Source organism: Hemitrygon akajei, chromosome 4, assembly GCF_048418815.1.
Source record: "Hemitrygon akajei chromosome 4, sHemAka1.3, whole genome shotgun sequence".
Classification (NCBI taxonomy): domain Eukaryota; kingdom Metazoa; phylum Chordata; class Chondrichthyes; order Myliobatiformes; family Dasyatidae; genus Hemitrygon; species Hemitrygon akajei.
Genome location: NC_133127.1, coordinates 101,986,086 through 102,005,288, shown reverse-complemented (window position 1 = coordinate 102,005,288; position 19,203 = coordinate 101,986,086). Strand labels below are relative to the sequence as shown.

General features: G+C 46.3%; 1 protein-coding gene and 1 long non-coding RNA gene across 7 annotated transcripts in view; one reads left to right on the top strand and one right to left on the bottom strand.

Moving 5' to 3' along the window:
* The window catches only part of LOC140726568 (protein transport protein Sec24B-like), a 182,927-nt gene extending 181,101 nt beyond the window's left edge, over window positions 1-1,826 (bottom strand). For 4 of the 5 annotated variants that reach the window (XM_073043125.1, XM_073043124.1, XM_073043127.1 and 1 more), the window contains exon 1: window positions 1,721-1,826. The gene's annotated coding sequence lies outside the window, so the exon portion shown is untranslated. The remainder of the gene's footprint in view (window positions 1-1,720) is intronic. The other variant, XM_073043126.1, reaches the window with a different exon arrangement.
* On the top strand, window positions 161-18,576 carry LOC140726570 (uncharacterized). Of its 2 annotated transcripts, none has more exons than XR_012098670.1 (3): window positions 161-250; window positions 17,843-18,074; window positions 18,472-18,576. It is a non-coding gene; the product is annotated as an uncharacterized lncRNA (long non-coding RNA). The 2 variants fall into 2 exon arrangements; XR_012098669.1 differs by having other exon boundaries at window positions 169-380.
* Window positions 18,577-19,203: the final 627 nt, after the last annotated feature.

Sequence of the window (19,203 nt, the reverse complement as noted above, 5' to 3'; positions counted from 1 at the left end):
AAGTAATACAGTGGACTGGAGGAAGTCCAAAGGGCACTCAGCAGGCTAATTGCAAAGATGATAACACTACTCTATTAATAAATGTAAATAGTGTTTGTATTTCTTGTATTTAGAAGTAAGGTCACCGTGACCTTATTGAAATATACAAAATTTGGGGTTGCTCACAGGGTAGATATTGAAATATTTTCACTCCTAAGAGAACCTCAAACAAAGGGACATACCTACAAGGGTCCAGTCACTTAGAACTGAGGTATGTAGAAATCTCTTCTCCGAGGAAGTGGAAAATATCTGGAATTCTCTGTTCCAGAGAATGGTGGGGACTAAAGCATCAAAAATATTTAAGGTGCATATAAATTCCGGAAAGATCAAGCAATTCAGGGGTAAGTGGAACATGCATAGACAATGTAGGTATAGATCTGCTATGATTATATTCAAAGGCAAGGCAGGGTTTGGGAACCATGTCTGCTCTTATTTTATTGTATTCCTGTAATAGATACAGCAACTTCTTGAAGAACATAATTATATTTCTAAACTTCTAAGAACTGTTAAGAATTTTCCAAATGCTGAATAATTCATCCAATAACTCTACAGAACCACTTTTCAAACCCTTGGATGCAGAATATCAAGAAATTTGTCAACATTTACATTTTGATTTCTCCAACTATTTCTTATTTTCATCCTTTTCATTAACATTCATGAGTGAAAGTACTTCATATGTGATAATACCAAATGCAATCCTGTAATTCTTATGTTTGAATACACAAAATCAATTTAAGAATTCTAAAGAAAAATAGACAGATTATAGAATGTTAGATAAAACGAAAAAAAGTTTTAACTCAGTTAAGTAAACCATAATCAAATCAAGACGAGTAACGATACAAAGCAAACAGAAGCACAATAAGAGTTAAATCATACAAAAATAGCAGGAGAGAAAGCTAAAAAAAAAATGCTATATATTTTAATTTCATAGTTTAGTATTTTTGGTTAGTGTCTTTACGATAAATTCCAATACGTCAGCAATGTTTAACTTTACTGATTTAAGGAGGCTCCGTGTAGTTGCCCGAATAAATCAGTGTGTGGTTCAGGTTTGAAACCGGAGCATTCTGAATTCAGAATTTTTATGGTATGAAGAATTTGCACCGTCCAATAATTCGGTCCATAATCAAAAATTTTTTTAAGTTGTTCTTTAAATTTACTAAATCTGAACCGCTTGGTATGTTCAAATTAATCTTAAGACACACAGTAAATCAATTCCGCACATTATTTTCAGAAAAAGATGTACATTTTATCTTATACTTCGCTCTCCTCGATAGAGGCTTAGGCCCAGGTTAAATTTGAAAAATTGCCAAGCCACAGTGGAGACTGGCTGGCTTGGACACAACCAAGGAGAGCGGCCTACAGCCTGTACAAAGTTTAAAATTCAACAAACAAGTGTACCAAAAACAAAATTAAATGATCTTTCTTTTTTTGTGTGTAGTGGTGGGTGAGGTGGGCTACTGGTCGGGACAGAAAGGACATATTTGCTTTAAAACAAACCCACGAAGTGCTGCAGCTCGAGGCCTGGAAACGCCCCCGATTCCACCGGAGCAGCAGCTGCTCCGGAGGTGCAGCCATCGGAAGACTAACAGGCCACCCTCGCGGGGACAGATGAGCAACCCTCCCCATGCCTTTCTCAGCAGTCCCAGCGCTATTCCAGCAGCCGCAATATCCGAGGGGATACCTTTCCTCTGATGTCCCGGTTACTCTCCTGCAGCCGCCCCCATGTCCCGAACGCAACCCGGCTGGCTGCTCCATAGCACCACACAGCGGCCCGAGCGGGCAGTCGGCGCGCCTCGCATTACTCCCACCGGACAAACGGTGATGGCTTTACTCTCGGTTGTGTGTTAGGAAACGGTTTTTCACTGCCTTACGAGGATGAAGTAGATTTATATGCCAATGAATAAACGTTACTTGGAAAAGAAAGCCACACCTCACCTCCAACAAGATTCCAAAAGGCATAGGAATGAATTCGGCTATTCGGCCCATCAAGTCTGCTCTGCCATTCCACCATGGCTGATTTATTATTCCTCCTCAACACCATTCTCCTACCTTCTCTCCATAACCTTTAATATCCTTACTAATAAAAAGTATCTATCAATTTCTGTCGTAAATACTGTATACCCAATGACTTGGACTCCAGAGATGTCTGTAGGATTGCATTTGACAGATTCATCACACTCTGCCTAAAGAAATTCTTCATTTCTGTTCTAAAGGGATGTCCTTTTAGTCTGAGGCTGTGGTCTCTCATCCTAAATTCTCCCACTACTGGATGTATCCACCCCATCCAGGCCTTTCAATATTTGATAGGTTTCAATGAGAACACCCTTCAACTTTCTGAACTCCAGTGAGTATAGACCCAGAGCCATTAAATGTTCCTCATGCATCAACCTTTTCATTCTCACAAATCTCTTCTGGACTCTCTCCAACACTAGCACATCTTTTCTCAGAAGTGGGGCTCAAAGCTGCTCACAATATTCAAGTTCTGGTCTGACCTTATAAAGTCCAGCATTACATCCATTTGTCCTCTCATAACAAATGCTAACATTGAGTTTGTCTTCCTTAGTACTGACTTCCTTACCTGCAAGTTAACTTCTAGGGAGTCCTGCACTAGACTCCCAAGTCCCTTTGCAACTTAAATTTTCAGATTCTCTCTCCATTCAGAATATAGTCTAAAAGCCTTTATTGCTTCTACCAAAGTGTATGACCACACACTTCACTGTGCTGTGTTCCATCTGCCACTTTTTTTAACCATTCTCCCAACCTATCTAAGTCCTTCTTCAGAATCCCTGCTACCTCAGCACTACCTGCCTATCTTTCCACCTATCTTTCTGACATCTACAAACTTGGCCACAAAGCCATCAATTCCATTATCCAGATCATTAACATTTCATCTGAAAAGTAGCAGACCCAACTCCAAAGTCACCAGCAGCTGACCAGAAAAGACCTCCTTTAGTCTTTGTCTTCTGCTAGTCAGCCAATCTCCTATTTTGCTATAACCTTCTTGTAATACCACAGGCTTCTATCTTGTTTATGAGCCTCATGTACAGCACCTTGTCAAAGGCTTTTGGAAAATCCAAGCAAACAACATTCTCTGAGTCACCTTTGTCTATCCTGTCTGTTATTTCCTCAAGGAAACGCAACAGATCTGTCAGATAAGATCTCCCCTTAAGAAAACCATACTCACTTTGGTCTATCTTATCATATGCTTCCTAATACCCCAAAACCTCACCTAAAATATTACCAACCACTGAAGTCAGACTAACTGGTCAATAATTTACTATCTTTGCCTATCTTCCTTCTTAAAGAGTGAAGTGAATTTTGTGATTTTTCAGTGCTCTGGAATCATCCTAACTCTAGCGATTCTTGAAAGATCACAATTAATGCCTTCACAATCTCCTCAGCTCCCTCTTTCTGAACTCTGGAGTGTAGTTTGTCCAGTCCAGGCAAGGTATCCTCCCTCAGACCTTTTGGCTTTTTAAGTGCCTTCTCCCTAGTTATAGCAACTACATTCACTTCTGCACAGCTGTCCCCCCATGAATTTCTGGCATGTTGCTGGTGTCTTCCACGATGAAGACAAAATACTTATTCATTTCCTTGTTCCCCATTACTGCTTCTCCACTGGCATGTTCTAGAGGCCCAATGACTACTCTTGCCTCCCTTTTACTCTTTTCAGAACTGTAAAAACTTTTGGTATCCTCTGTTAGATTATCAGCTAATTTATTTTCATATTTTATCTTTCCTCTCATTATTCATTTAGTTGCCTTCTGCTGTTTTTTTAAAGACTTCCCAATCCTCTAATTTCCCACTAGTACTGTGTTTGCAATATTGTATGCCATCTCTTTTGCTTTTATACTGTCTTTGACTTCTCTTATCAGCTCCAGTTACTTCATCATCCGCTTAGAATGCTTCTTATATTCCTGCTAAAGTGGACCAAATTACTAGCATAAATGGTGTGCTGTCCTAATTAGGATTTCAGCCTGAAACATCAACTATTCTTTTCCATTTCACAGATGCTGCCCATACTGTTGAATTCCTCTAACAGATTGTTCATTCTGCATAAATGGGAACGTATTCAACCTGTTTGTTGAAAATGATCACAGATATTTCCAAAGCCTTCTTGAGAAATGTAACATCATGGGAGTTCCTGGCCTACAGCCATTCAAAACTGAAAAGGAACATTTGAAATGATGCGCTGAGAGTAGCCTGAAGCTCAAAGTAAAAAAATGGAAGGATCAGAATTTACTAACCCACTAGCCAATCTGCCCCTTTAGTGCATCCTCTCCCACCTGTGAGTTTGTTGGTTTCACTGATGCAGATGAACAGCAGGTCTGGAAACCTGAATGAAAAACACAAAGAATTAGAAATGCTCAGCAATTATGGTAGCACCCGTGGACAGAAAAAAAACATAATTATTGTTTCAGATTGATAAACATAAAAAAGATAAATAATAAGCAGTGGTCAAAGGTCAGTGACCAAGTGGTCTGTGATATGGTAGAGAGCAGGTGAGGTTGAACCTTAAAATCAGAGAGGGAGCTAGCTGAAAAAGGGTGGTAGTGAGAATCAAGTTTGTGCCTGGGACAAATGTAAATCAAATAAAATAGATAAGATCTGAAGTGTTAGATAGAAGACCAGGATGCCTATCACTTGATAATGTTGAAATCAAGGCCTTGTCAGAAGATGGTGCTATTTCCCAAATCTACATTAAGCTTCCCTGGAACACAATAGGAAGGGAGTGCAGACTGAGATTGGTCTGAAGTCTAAAGTGACTAACAAGTGTAAACTCAGTTCACTCCTCCAGTCATGATACTAAGGTGTTCTTCAAAAATAGTTACCCAATCTGCATTTGATTTTGTCAAAGTAGGGAAGATCAAATGTGAAAATATCGGAAGAAGTGAATCTCTATCTTGTCTCTGCTTCCTCATAATTGCATTGTGTGAGGTCTTCATTCGATTCTCCCAGTTTCTCCATTTTAACTCTACTGATGCCACCTAACAAATCAATCCATTCCTCTCAAGAGTTGTTTCCCTTTCACTATGGTTGACAGGGCCTTCAACCCTGTTCGTTCTATTTCCCCAACCTCACCCTTTCTTTCCAACCAGAATAAAGATCAAGTTCCCTTTGTCCTCACCTTCCAAATCACCAGATTCAACATTTGGTTCCAATGATTCCATCAACAATCAGGTCTTCCCCTCTATGACCTTACTGGCATTCTGAAGGTTCATTCCCCTTCTCAGCATTCAGTACTATTGTCTCGTCAAAACTCATCACTAAGCTCCTGGGCATCTTCCTGTACATCTGGATTCATGACTTGCACATTGACAGAGCCCAGTTAGTTTGGATTGACAACAACATTTCCTCCACACTCAGCATTAGTACAGGTGCACCACAGGGCTGTCTACTTAGCCCTCTGCACTACTCACTTTACACTTATGAATGTGAGGCTAAGCACAGCTTCAATATTGTATTTAAATTTGCTGATGACATCACAGTTGGCTGAATCAAAGGTAGTGACGTGTCAGTATTTAGGAGAGAGAATGAAAATCTGGTTGAGTGCTCCATTAACAATGGTATTGTAGGAAAGGCAGATGAGCTCAGGGCATGGATCAATACATGGAATTGTAGGCCAACGTCCCTGCACAGACTCTGAGCACACAGTCAGGTATTCCATCCGGACCAGCTGCCTTCCATTCATTCTCCGTGCTCAGGGTGGCGCAAACATCGGAGCTGGAAAGTGAGAGAGGCAGTTCACCAGGTTGGAGATCCGCTTTGAGGGTGACCTCCCTGTTCTCTCAGTCAAAGCAAGCGTAGAAATAATTGAGCTCATCAGGGAGGGAAGCAGAGCTGAAAGGGGACACTACTAGGTGGTTTGAAGTCTGTAATGACCTGTATGCCATGCCACATACGCCGGGGGTCCGAGGAGTTGAAATGCTCCTCAATTCTCTGTTTGTATGTGTGTTTAGCCTGAGAGATTCCCCTCCTCAGGTTGGCCCTGACTGAGCTGTAAACCTCCCAGTCTCCTGACCTGAAGGCTGAATCTCTGGCTTTGAGCAGGAGGCGAACCTCTCTGTTCATCCGTGGTTTCTGATTGGGGAAAACTTTGATTTGTTTTTGTGATGTCACTCTATCTACACACTTGTTGATGTGCTGAAGGACAGAGTTGGTATATAAGTCAATACTGTGACCCCCTCCAAGCTGATCGTCAAACTTCGCCAGCTTGGTATCAGCTCATCCCTCTGCAATTGGACCATGAACTTTCTGACTAACAGACCCCAATCTGCTAAGTCAGACAACCTCTCCTCCTCCACTCTCACCCTGAACACCAGCGTGCCTCAAGGCTGTGTGCTGAGCCCTCTTCTGTACTCCCTTTTCACCTATGACTGCGTTCCTGTATGTGGTTCTAACTCCATAATCAAGTTCGCAGATGACACCACGGTGACTGCCCTGATCAGAGGGGATGACGAGACGGCCTACAAGGATGACGTCCAGCACCTGGGCACACGGTGTGCCGACAACCACCTGGCCCTTAACCCAGAAGACCAAGGAGATCATTGTGGACTTCAGGCATGCTAGGAGCCATACTCACGTCCCCATCTACATCAATAGAGCTGTAGTGGAGCATGCATCAAGCTTCAGATTCCTTGGTGTCCACATTTGCGAGAATCTCACCTGGTCCCTGAACTCCTCCATCCTGATCAAAAAGGCACAACAGCGCCTTTATTTCCTGCAGAGCATCAAGAAAGCTCACGTCTGTCCCAGGACACTAACGTATTTTTACCGCTGTACCATTGAGAGCATACTCCCCAACTGCATCTCAGTGTGGTATGGCGATTGTCCCATATCAGACCACAAAGCACTCCAGCGGGAGGTGAAAACTGCCCAGTGGATCATCGGCACCCAATTGCCCACCATTGAGAACATTTACCATAAACGCTGCCTGGGCAGGGCGAAAAGCATTATCAAGGATGCATCTCACCCTAACCATGGACTTTTTACTCTCCTCCCATCCGGTAGGCACTACAGGAGCCTCTGCTCCCACACCAGCAGGCACCGGAAGAGCTTCTTTCCTGAGGCTGTGACCCTGCTGAACCTCACAATACAGCGCTAAGCAGTATTGCACCCATATTGTACTGTCTCAGTACTTTTATATTTGTGTACTGTAGCACTTTTTATCCACGGTTATTTTGTAAATAATACTATACTTTGCATTTCTGGTTAGATGCTAGTTGTATCTCATTGGCTTTGTATCTGTACTCAGCACAATGACAATAAAGTTGAATCTAATCTAATCTAATTAGTGAGACTTGGCCGGGATTGGCAGCTCAATATTCCGGGACAGAGTGGGAGGGATTAAAGGGGCAGGGGTGGCATTACTAGTCGGGGAAAATATCACGGCAGTGCTCAGTCAAGACAGACTAGGGATCTCCCCTAGTGAATCTTTTTGGGTGGAATTGAGGAATAAGAAAGATGTGCCACACTAATGGGGCGATATTACAGAGGAATAAATCCGTAAAGAGATTGCAGACTGTTGTGCGAAACATGATGTTATAGTAGGTGATTTTAACTTCCACATATAGACTGGGACTCTCGTACTGTAAAAGGACGAGATGGGATACAGTTTATCAAATATGTTCAAGAAAGTTTCCTTAATCAGATCGTAGAAGTCCCAACAAGAGTGTATGTAAGATAGGTCTGGTCGATGGGTTGAGGTTCTAAATTGGAGAAAGACCAATTTTGTTGGTATTTGAAAGGATCTAGCAAGTGTGGATTGGGACAGGCTGCTTGACCACAATGGTGTACTTGGTAAGTGGGAGGCCTTCAAAAGTAACATTTTGAGAGTACAAACTTGTATGTGCCTGTCAGAATAAAAGGTAAAGATAACAGGTGTAGGGAATCTTGATTTTCAAGAGATCGTGAAGTCCTGGTTAAGAGAAAAAAGGAGGTGCATAGCAGGTAAAGGCAGGTAGGAACAAATAAGGCACTTATGGGGTATAAGAAATGCAAGAGAACACTTAAAGAAATCAGGAGGGCTAAAAAAGGTATAATATTTCCCCAGCAGACAAGGTAAAGGAAAATCCTAAGGGATTCTACAAATATGTTAAGAGCAAAAGGATTTTAAGGGACAAAATTGGTCCCCTGGGAGACCAGAATGGTAATCTATGTGTGGAGCTAAATAGGTGGGGGAGGTCTTAAATGGATATTTTGCATCTGTATTTACTTGGGAGATGGACGTAGGTCTTTAGAAGTGAGGCAAAACATCAGTGAGGTAATGGATCCTATACGTATTACAGAGGAGGAAGTGTTTGTTGTCTTGAGGTAAACTACGGTGGATAAATCCCCAGGGCCTGCTAAGGTTTCCATCAGACCCTGTGGGAGGCAAGTGAAGAAACTGCAGGGGCCCTGACAGAGAAACTTACATTACCCTTATTTACAGGTGAAGTTCTGGAGGACTGGAGGATAGCTAACATTGTTCCTTTCTTTAAGAAAGGCTCTAAAATTAAACCAGGAAATTATATCAGTAGTGGGAAAGTTATCAGAAGGTATTCTAAGGGAAAGCATATAAATGTATTTGGATAGATATGGACTGATTAGGGCTAGTCAACAAGATTTTGTGCATGATAAGTTGTATTTAGCCAATCTAATACAGTTTTTCAAGGAAGTTACCAGGAAAGTTGATGAAGACAAGACAGTGGATGTTGTCTACATGGACTTTAGCAAGGCATTTGACAAGGTCCCACATGGGAGGTTGGTCAAGAAGGTTCAGTCACTTGGCATTCAAAAATGAGGTAGTAAATTGGATTAGACATTGGCTTTGTGGGAGAAGTGAGAGAGTGGTAGTAGATGGTTGCCCCTCTGACTGGACGCCTGTGACTAGCGGAGTGCCAGAGAGATTGCTGCTGGTTCCGTTGCTGTTTGCCATCTATATCAATGATTCGGATGATAATGTGGTTAACTGGATCAGCAAATTTGTGCATGACACCGGGACTGGAGGTGTAATGGGCAGAAAGGAAGGCTTGTGATGGGAGATGGACCGGCTAGAAAACTGGGCTGAAAAGTGGCAGATGGAATTTAATGCAGACAAGTGCAAGGAGTTGCACTTTGGTAGGACCAACCAGGGCAGGTCTTACACAGGGTAGGTCTTACACAGGGCAGGTCTTACACAGGGCAGGTCTTACACAGGGTAGGTCTTACACAGGGTAGGTCTTACACAGGGTAGGGCACTGAGGAGTGTGGTAGAACAAAGGGATCTGGGAATACATCTCCATAATTCATTGAAAGTGGCGTCACAAGTAGATAGAGTCATTTCCTTCCGAACGCTCTGCTCTCCGCTCCCTCTGCACCAATCCCAACCTCACTATAAAACCTGCTGATAAGAGGGGAGCTGTTGTTGTCTGGCGTACTGACCTCTACCTGGCCGAGGAACAGCGACAACTCTCTGATACCTCCTCTTATTTACCCCTTGATCATGACCCCACTAAGGAGCTCCAGGCCATTGTCTCCTATACCATCACCAACCTTATCAGCTCTGGGGATCTCCCATCCACTGCCACCAACCTCATAGTTCCCACACCCTGCACTTCCCGTTTCTACCTCCTACCCAAAATCCACAAACCTGCCTGTCCAGGTAGACCTATTGTCTCAGCTTGCTCCTGCCCCATTGAACTCATTTCTGCATACCTTGACACTGTCTCTTCCCACCTATGTTCGTGACACTTCTCATGCAATTTTTTCAATGATTTTAAGTTCCCTGGCCCCCACCACCTTATTTTCACCATGGATGTCCAGTCCCTATATACCTCCATCCCCCACCCAGATGGTCTCAAAGCTCTTCGCTTCTTTTTGGATTCCAGACCTAACCAACCCCCCCCCCCCCCCCACCACCACTCTCCTCTGTCTAGCGGAATTAGTTTTTACTCTCAATAATTTCTCCTTTGGCTCCTCCCACTTCCTCCAAACCAGGGATGTAGCCATGGGAACCCGTATGGGTCCCAGTTATGCCTGCCTTTTTGTTGGCTTTGTGGAACAGTCCATGTTCCAGGTCTATACGGGTATCCACCTTTTCCTTCGCTACATCGACGACTGCATTGGCGCTGCCTCCTGCACGCGTGCTGAGCTCGTTGACTTCATTAACTTTGCCTCCAACTTTCACCCTGCCCTCAAATTTACATGGTCCATTTCCGACACCTCCCTCCCCTTTCTTGATCTTTCTGTCTCCATCTCTGGAGACGGCTTATCTACTGATATCTACTTTAAGCCTACAGACTCTCACAGCTACCTGGACTATTCCTCTTCCCACCCTGTCTCTTGCAAAAATGCTATCCCCTTCTCACAATTCCTCCGTCTCCACCGTATCTGCTCTCAGGATGAGGCTTTTCATTCCAGGACGAAGGAGATGTCTTCCTTTTTTAAACAAAGGGGCTTCCCTTCTTCCACTATCAATTCTGCTCTCAAACGCATCTCTCCCATTTCCCGCACATCTGCCCTCACCCCATCCGCCCGCCACCCCACTCGGGATAGGGTTCCCCTTGTCCTCACTTACCACCCCACCAGCCACCAGGTCCAACGTATAATTCTCCGTAACTTCCGCCACCTCCAACGGGATCCCACTACCAAGCACATCTTTCCCTCCCCCCGTCTTTCTGCTTTCCGCAGGGATCGCTCCCTACGCGATTCCCTTGTCCACTCGTCCCCCCCCCATCCCTTCCCACCGATCTCCCTCCTGGCACTTATCCTTGTAAGCGGAACAAGTACCCTTACACTTCCTCCCTCACCACCATTCAGGGCCCCAGACAGTCCTTCCAGGTGAGGCGACACTTCACCTGTGAGTCGGCTGGTGTGGTATACTGCGTCCGGTGCTCCCGGTGTGGCCTTTTATATATTGGTGAGACCCGACGCAGACTGGGAGACCATTTCGCTGAACACCTGCGCTCGGTCCGCCGGAGAAAACAGGATCTCCCAGTGGCTACGCTTTTAATTCCACGTCCCATTCCCATTCTGATATGTCTATCCGTGGCCTCCTCTATTGTCAAAATGAATCCAAACTCAGGTTGGAGGAACAACACCTTATATACCGGCTGGGTAGCCTCCAACCTGATGGCATGAACATTGACTTCTCTAACTTCCGTTAATGCCCCTCCTCCCCTTCTTACCCCATCCCTGACATATTTAGTTGTTTGCCTGTTCTCCATCTCCCTCTGGTGCTTCCCCCCCCCCCCCCATCCTTCTCACGAGGCCTCCCGTCCCATGATCCTTTCCCTTCTCCAGCTCGGTATCATTTTCACCAATCACCTTTCCAGCTCTTAGCTTCATCCCACCCCCTCCGGTCTTCTATCATTTCGCATTTCCCCCTCCCCCCATTACTTTCAAATCTCTTACTATCTTTCCTTTCAGTTAGTCCTGACGAAGGGTCTCAGCCCGAAACGTCAACAGCGCTTCTCCCTATAGATGCTGCCTGGCCTGCTGTGTTCTACCAGCATTTTGTGTGTGTTGTTGTAAGAGTCATTAAAAAAAACCTTTGGTACATTGGCCTTCATAAATCAAAGTTATGAGTACAGGAGATGGGATGTTACGTTGAAGTTGTATAAGACATTGGTGAGGCATAATTTGGAGTATTGTGTACAGTTTTGGTCACCAACCTACAGGAAAGATGTAAATAAGGTTGAAAGAGTACAACTAGAGATCACGGGTTAAGGGTGAGAGGTGAAATGCTTCAGGGGAACAGAAGGGGAAACAACCACTCTCCAGCTGCCAGCATAAGTGGTGTATGTGAGCTCAATTTCAACATTTAAGAGAACTTTGGATAGGTACCTGGATGGCAGGGGTGTGGATGGCTATGTTCTGGGTGTAGGTCGATGGGACTCTGCAGTTTAAATGGTTCGGCATGGACTAGCTGTGCTATACTTTTTATGTACTTTCATAGGACTCTCACAATCTCTCACTCAGCATCGGCAAAACCAAAGAGCTGCTCACCCACAGGAGGAAGAAGGAGATCCACAAGTCAGCCTTCATTTGAGGAGAGGGTCAGTAGCTTTAAATTCCTTGACATCGACATATCAGAGAATCTGCCTGATTACAGAGAAGACACGGATTTCTTAGATGTCTGAATAGATCCAGCATGTCAAACTGATAAACTTCTATAACTGCACAGCAGAGAGTATCCTGATAGGTTGCTTCATGACCTGGTATGGAAACACCAATGCCAAGGAACGGAAAGTGCTGGATACAGCCCATGTTCATCACAGGTAAAGCCCTCCCCTCCACTGAATACTTTTACATGGAGCACTGTCGCAAGAAAATAATACCTATCATCAAGGACACCCACCATTCAGACCACCCTCGCTTCTTGCTGCTATCATCAATGGTCTGTAGTTGAGAGGGTAAGTAGTTCCAAGTTCCTTGATAAATTCATCACTGATGATCTCACCTGGACTGTACACAATGGCTTTGTGACAAAAAAGTAGTCTTTTCCACCTCAGGCGACTGAAGAAGCCTGGTGTGGGCCCCCAAATCCTCAAGATATTCTACAGGGGCACCATTGAGAGCATACTGACTGGCTGTATCACTGTCTGGTATGGGAACTGCACCAAACTTGATCGCTCAGCACTGAAGAGATTGCTATGGACAGCCCAACACATCTGTGGATGTGAACTTCCCTCCATTGAGGACATTTATAGCAGCAGGTGCAGAAAGAAGGCCTGGAAGGTCATTGGGGACATTAATCACCCCAAACATTATCTGTTTCAGCTGCTTCTATCTGGCAAAGGGTACTGTAGCATTAAAGCCAGGACCAACCGGATACAGGACAGCTTCTTTCTGCAAGCCATTAGACTTTTAAATCCACATGCTTGTACATTACAACAGAGTCATAACATAAAGATTTTTAATCCCTCAAATTATGGGATGGATATAAGATTTAAATAAATTCTAAATTCTAGGAGGTACAGAAACTTTGGGTCCCACACACCAGGTTCAGAAACAGTTATTACCATCAGGCTCCTGAACTGGCAGTGGATAACTTCATTCACCACAATGAACTGATTCCACAACCTACAGGCTCAATTTCAAGGACTCTTTACAATTTATGCTCTCAGTATTATTTTTATTGGGAGTTTGTCTTCTTTTGCCATTGGTGTTTGTCAGTCTCTGTCTGTTTCTACATAGCTTTTCATAAAATTCTATTGTATTTCTTTTCTCCTGTAAATGCCTGCAATAAAACGAATCTCGAGGTAGTTTATGGTAGTCTATACATACATGGATAATAAGTTTATGTTGAAATTTGAACTTTGATTCCCTCCAGGATATTTTGGTTCACTTTTCCATCTCTGTTAGTGTCTTTCCCCATCTTGTATTATGTTACTGTGCAATCACAGGGGATTCTGCTGCTCTTATCTCTTCGATTCCCTTTGTCCAGCAACCCAAATACACTTTCCAGGCAAAGCAATGATTTTCTTCTACTTCGTCCATTTTCATGTAAAACGCTCTGGTTCTTATGATTTCTTATAAATTTACATTTTTTTTACCTTTGCCTCATGTGATCTCAAGGAACTTTATTTTCTGACTGAGCCTATCAATGCCTCTGCCCCCGATACAGAGCTTACTTCCATCTAGAAATGTTTGCATGTTTAAGGAGTCTGCAATGAATGTAAACCCCTGTGCACATACACTTTGCATGTGGGCTGAGGAAAAAGTAAATGAGTTCTCTCTTTGAGTATGGAGTTAGTGTGACCTCTCTAACACAGTAAATGTGAGTTGAGCCAAAGATCTGCAGTAGCAGTGTGGAACCATCCTGAGGCAACGAAGATGGAGTGACCTTCACAGTCACAATAAATAACTAACATCCTACTTTTGGGAAAGCAAGATGACGGATCTTATTAAAGAAAAAGCATGAAGTGTGAGTATGGAAAATGGCTGTAGGGAAAATAGGGTGAGTAAAACCTAATTGTTGTGTGTGCTAAGCCATGCTTTCACAAATACAATGGAAATAGTTGCTAATTCAAATGAATAACCATGATATTTAACCGAAAGAGAAACTTAGAGTTTCTTCTGAGTTTTTCATCTTGGCAGTTGGAAGACCAACATAAGGTGAATTACCATCATCTACAGAGTTGGAGTGTGGAGCAAAGAGGCTGGAAGTACTGTGGTAAACTACATATACCTGTTTGATTACTGACTGCTCCTGTGGCTCCTCCCACGGACCCCGGTATAAAGGCAATTGGAGACACAGCCCCGGCCTCAGTCTCCAGGATGTAGTGTGGTGGTCATTTGCTGCTTGTTCTTTCTTCCAGCCAATAAAAGCCTATATCTCACCTCACGTCTCCAAGAGTTATTGATGGTGCATCAATTTTATTGGCTGGAAGTTTTAAAACATGGAGAGTATTTTACGTCCGGAAAAATTAGACTTGGACCCCCAAGCTCCAGAAGCAGCTCTTGCCTTTGAACTCTGGCTTGCATGCTTCCAATCATACTTGGAAGTGATTCTTGTGACTGAGCCTGCCACAATGTACAAAATCCTCCTTTCCAGAGTGAGTCCGAAAGTATTCTCCCTTATCAGAGACCTGCCGACCTACCAAGGGGCACTGGATGCCCTCAAAAGACAGTACCTGTGGCCGGTGAACACCGTCTACGCAAGACATCGCTTAGCGATGTGGCGGCAGCGAACCGGCGAGTCGAGCGGGGAGTTTCTCCGGGCCCTACAGACACTCGTGCGGGCCTGCGACTGCAAGGGACTGACGGCGGGACAACATGCGGAGCTGCTAGTACGAGACGCCTTCGTTACGGGAATCAGGTCAGTGTACGTGCGCCAGCGGCTGCTGGAAAATGCCGATCTTACCTTACACTCGGCGATCGAGACAGCCGACACGCTGGAGGCTGCTCTGCACAACGCTGACGCTGTCCAGCCACGCGATCCCCCGCCGGTTCCGTGGACACTGCAGACCCCGCCACCCGCGAGCGAATCCACCACCGCCGCGCCAGTTGCGAGTCCACGAACTCCCCGAAACCGACCACAGCTGCTGCCAGTCACAAGTCCGCGCAGTGTTACTTCTGCGGACTCGAAAAGCACCCCCAAAAACACTGCCTGGCCCGAGAAGCTACCTGCTCCAGCTGCGGAAAGAAGGGCCATTTCGCCAAGGTCTGTAAGTCTGAACCACGAGCGGGGTCGGGCAGCGCTGCATGTGAAGCATGGGGGCCGCCATCTTGCCTGCCCGCCTCGTGGGAGGCATGGGGGCCGCCATCTTGCCTGCCCGCCTCGTGCGAGACATGGGGGCGGCCATCTTTGTTGGCGCCAACTCGCCCTGCCCCCGACCCACCGGTGCTTACCGGGCACCAAGAGGGCGGTTCAACTCTGGTCTCCGTAACCCTCGACCAAAGCGCCCCGCACCAGCTTGCAAGGTCAATGATGGACATCCTGGTGGAGGGGAACAGGACTAGCTGCCTGTTTCACACGGGCAGCACTGAGAGTTTTATTGACCTGGACACGGTGCAACGCTGTGGACTCGTGACACGGCTGGTAAGCCAAAGGGTCACCATGGCTTCTGGGTCGCATTCCACAGACATCCAGGTGGGTTGTGTAGCGACATTGGTGGTGCAGGGCACAGAGTATCGGGACTTTGCGCTACTGGTCATGCCTCAACTGTGTGCGCCTGTGCTATTGGGGCTGGACTTCCAGAGCCACCTCGAAAGTGTGACTATGGCATATGACGGGCCCCTCCCACCACTCACTGTCAGGAATCCTCAGTTTTGTGGGACTTTGTCATATACCCCGCTACTGACCACGCACACACACTGACCCACACATCCCACCCAGCACCATGCCAACAGCTGCGCTACTGACACCACTTGCAGCCTCTCCACCCTCAAGATCCTTCCCCCACCGCTGTTCGCCAACCTGACCCCCGACTGTAAACCTGTGGCAACAAAAAGCAGGAGGTACAGCGCGGGGGACAGGGCCTTCATTCAGTCGGAGGTGCAGCGGCTGCTCAGGGAGGGGATCATTGAGCCAAGCACAAGTCCTTGGAGGGCCCAGGTGGTTGTTGTTCAGACCAGGCAGAAAAATAGGATGGTCGTGGACTATAGCCAGACCATCAATAGGTTCACTCAGCTTGACGCGTACCCCCTACCCCGCATCGCGGATATGGTCAACCAGATAGCTCAGTACAAGGTGTACTCGACAATAGATGTGAAATCCGCTTACCTTCAGCTCCCCATCCGCCCAGAGGACCGCCCCTACACCGCCTTCGAGGCGGGCGGCAGGCTCTATCACTTCCTGCGCATCCCCTTCGGTGTCACAAATGGTGTCTCTGTCTTCCAGAGGGAAATGGTGGACCAGTGCCAACTGAAGGCCACATTTCCCTACCTGGATAACATCACCATCTGTGGTCACGACTGGCCGGATCACAACACCAACCTCCAACAATTTTTCCAAGTGGCCAAAGCCCTGAACCTTACTTATAACAGGGACAAGTGTATGTTTGGAACCACCCGACTCGCTATCCTTGGGTATGTCGTGGAGAACGAGGTCATTGGCCCTGATCCCGACCGTATGCGCCCCCTGTTAGATCTCCCTCTTCCCACCACCCTCAGAGCCCTCAGACGGTGCCTGGGCTTCTTTTCCTATTACGCCCAATGGGTCCTCCATTACGCAGACAAGGCCCGCCCCCTGGTCAAGTCCACCACATTTCCCCTCTCTGCCGAGGCCCGCGCAGCCTTCTGCCGCATTAAAGGGGACATTGCCAAAGCAACGATGCATGTGGTGGATGAAACCATTCCCTTCCAAGTAGAGAGTGACGCCTCTGATTTCGAGCTGGCTGCTACCCTCAATCAGGCAGGCAGGCCAGTAGCATTCTTTTCTCGTACCCTTCAAGGCCCTGAAATTCGGCACTCTGCGGTGGAGAAAGAAGCCCAGGCCATAGTGGAACCTATTAGGCACTGGAGGCACTATCTCACTGGCAAAAGGTTCACCTTGCTGACCGACCAGCGCTCAGTTGCGTTCATGTTCAGCAACCAACAGCGGGGCAAAATCAAAAATGATAAAATTTTGCGGTGGAGAATAGAACTCTCCACCTACAACTATGACACCCTGTACCGGCCTGGAAGGCTCAATGAGCCCCCTGATGCCCTATCCCGGGGAGCGTGTGCCAGCGCACAGCTCGACCGGCTATACACCCTCCATGCACATCTTTGCCACCCGGGGATCACCCGATTTTACTATTTTGTGAAAGCCCGGAACCTGCCGTACTCCCTTGAGGACATCAGGACGATGACCAGGGACTGCCAAGTCTGCGCTGAGTGCAAACCGCACTTCTACCGTCCTGAAAAGGTGCAACTTATCAAGGCCACCCGCCCCTTTGAGCGACTGAGTGTTGACTTTAAGGGCCCCCTTCCTTCCACCGACCGCAATGTCTCAACATTATCGACGAGTACTCGCGGTTCCCCTTTGCCATCCCCTGCCCCGACACCACTACCACATCCATCATAAAAGCCCTGCGCCAGCTCTTCACTCTGTTCGGATATCCCTGCTATATCCACAGTGATAGAGGGTCCTCCTTTATGAGTGACGAGCTGCGCCAGTACCTGCTGGCTAGGGGCATTGCTACTAGTAGGACCACGTGCTATAATCCACGGGGGAATGGACAGGTGGAGAGGGAGAATGCCACAGTGTGGAAGGCCACACTTTTAGCCTTAAGTCAAAGGGGTTGCCGGTCTCTTGATGGCAGGAGGTCCTTCCCGAGGCACTCCACTCTATCCGCTCCCTGTTATGTACGTCCACCAATGCCACCCCTCATGAGCGCCTATTTTCTTTTCCCAGGAAGTCTGCCACTGGGACCACCCTACCGGCTTGGCTGACATCCCCAGGGCCAGTGCTGCTCCGGAAACATGCGAGGAGCAATAAATACTCCCCGCTGGTCGAGAGGGTTCACCTACTACATGCAAACCCCCAGTATGCCTACATGGTCTTACCTGATGGGCGGGAGGACACGATCTCCGTCCGCGACCTGGCGCCCGCAGGAGCAGCAAACCACTACCCCGAACACTCCACGGTAACTATGAACCCTGTACCCGAGGTGACACCGCGCACACCGAGCCCTACACAGACTCCTCACAACACTCATATACCGGGCGTCTCGTACGCGTATATACCAGGCGCCTCGCACACGCGTGAGGGATCACTGACGCCTAGTGGGCTGACACCTCCAGTTAGGCCGGAACCAGCACAACCACCGTCTCCGGTGCAATCACCACCGGCACCTGTGCAATCACAGCCGGTGTTACGTAGATCGCAGCGACAGATTTGACCACCTGATAGACTTAACCTGTAAATATACTTGTAAGAAACTTCGCCCCATGAGGACTTTCTTTTAAAACAAAGGGGGGGTAAATGTGGTGAACTACATATACCTGTCTGACTGCTGACTGCTCCTGTGGCTTCTCCCACAGACCGTGGCTCCTCCCACGAACCCCGGTATAAAGGCGATTGGAGACACAGCCCCGGCCTCAGTCTCCAGGATGTAGTGTGGTGGTCATTTGCTGCTTGTTCTTTCTTCCAGCCAATAAAAGCCTATATTTCGCCTCATGTCTCCGAGAGTTATTGATGGTGCATCAAGTACACCCACTAAATTCTACCCCCTCCCCCAAAATAAAGCTCAAATAATAACAAGAAGTCTTATAACACACTTATATACATTCTGATAGCAGTGTTATCCTATCAAGCTTTTATTGGAGTATAAATATTATGGAGTATAAAACTTGTATTATTTGCTGTGTAACCAAAACTATGTGAAATGCTAAAAACAATGGTGTGTTAATAAGAGGTAGCTAAGAGATGTAGACTAGAATATGAATAAGTCAATAGGTAGAAACAATAGGGACAAGATAGTACGTGTGATATGCAACTATAGCAACTGGTCCAGGAGATTGCTTTAAAAAGCTGCTGTGTCCGAGAATCGGTGGACAATCAGCGACTAGCTCAATGACTGTCTCAGCTTTGATTTGCAAATTAAAGTTTAACCCTTCTTGAAGAATCTTCTGCGTCTCCTGATCATTTGTAAGGCACGAAAAACCACGACATAATTGGCGTCACGAACAGGATCGGATAGAGACCCGCGGAAAGGAAACGGCAGATTGGGAATGCTTCCCGGTCCTCTAGGGACCCCCACAAGGCTAACAGAA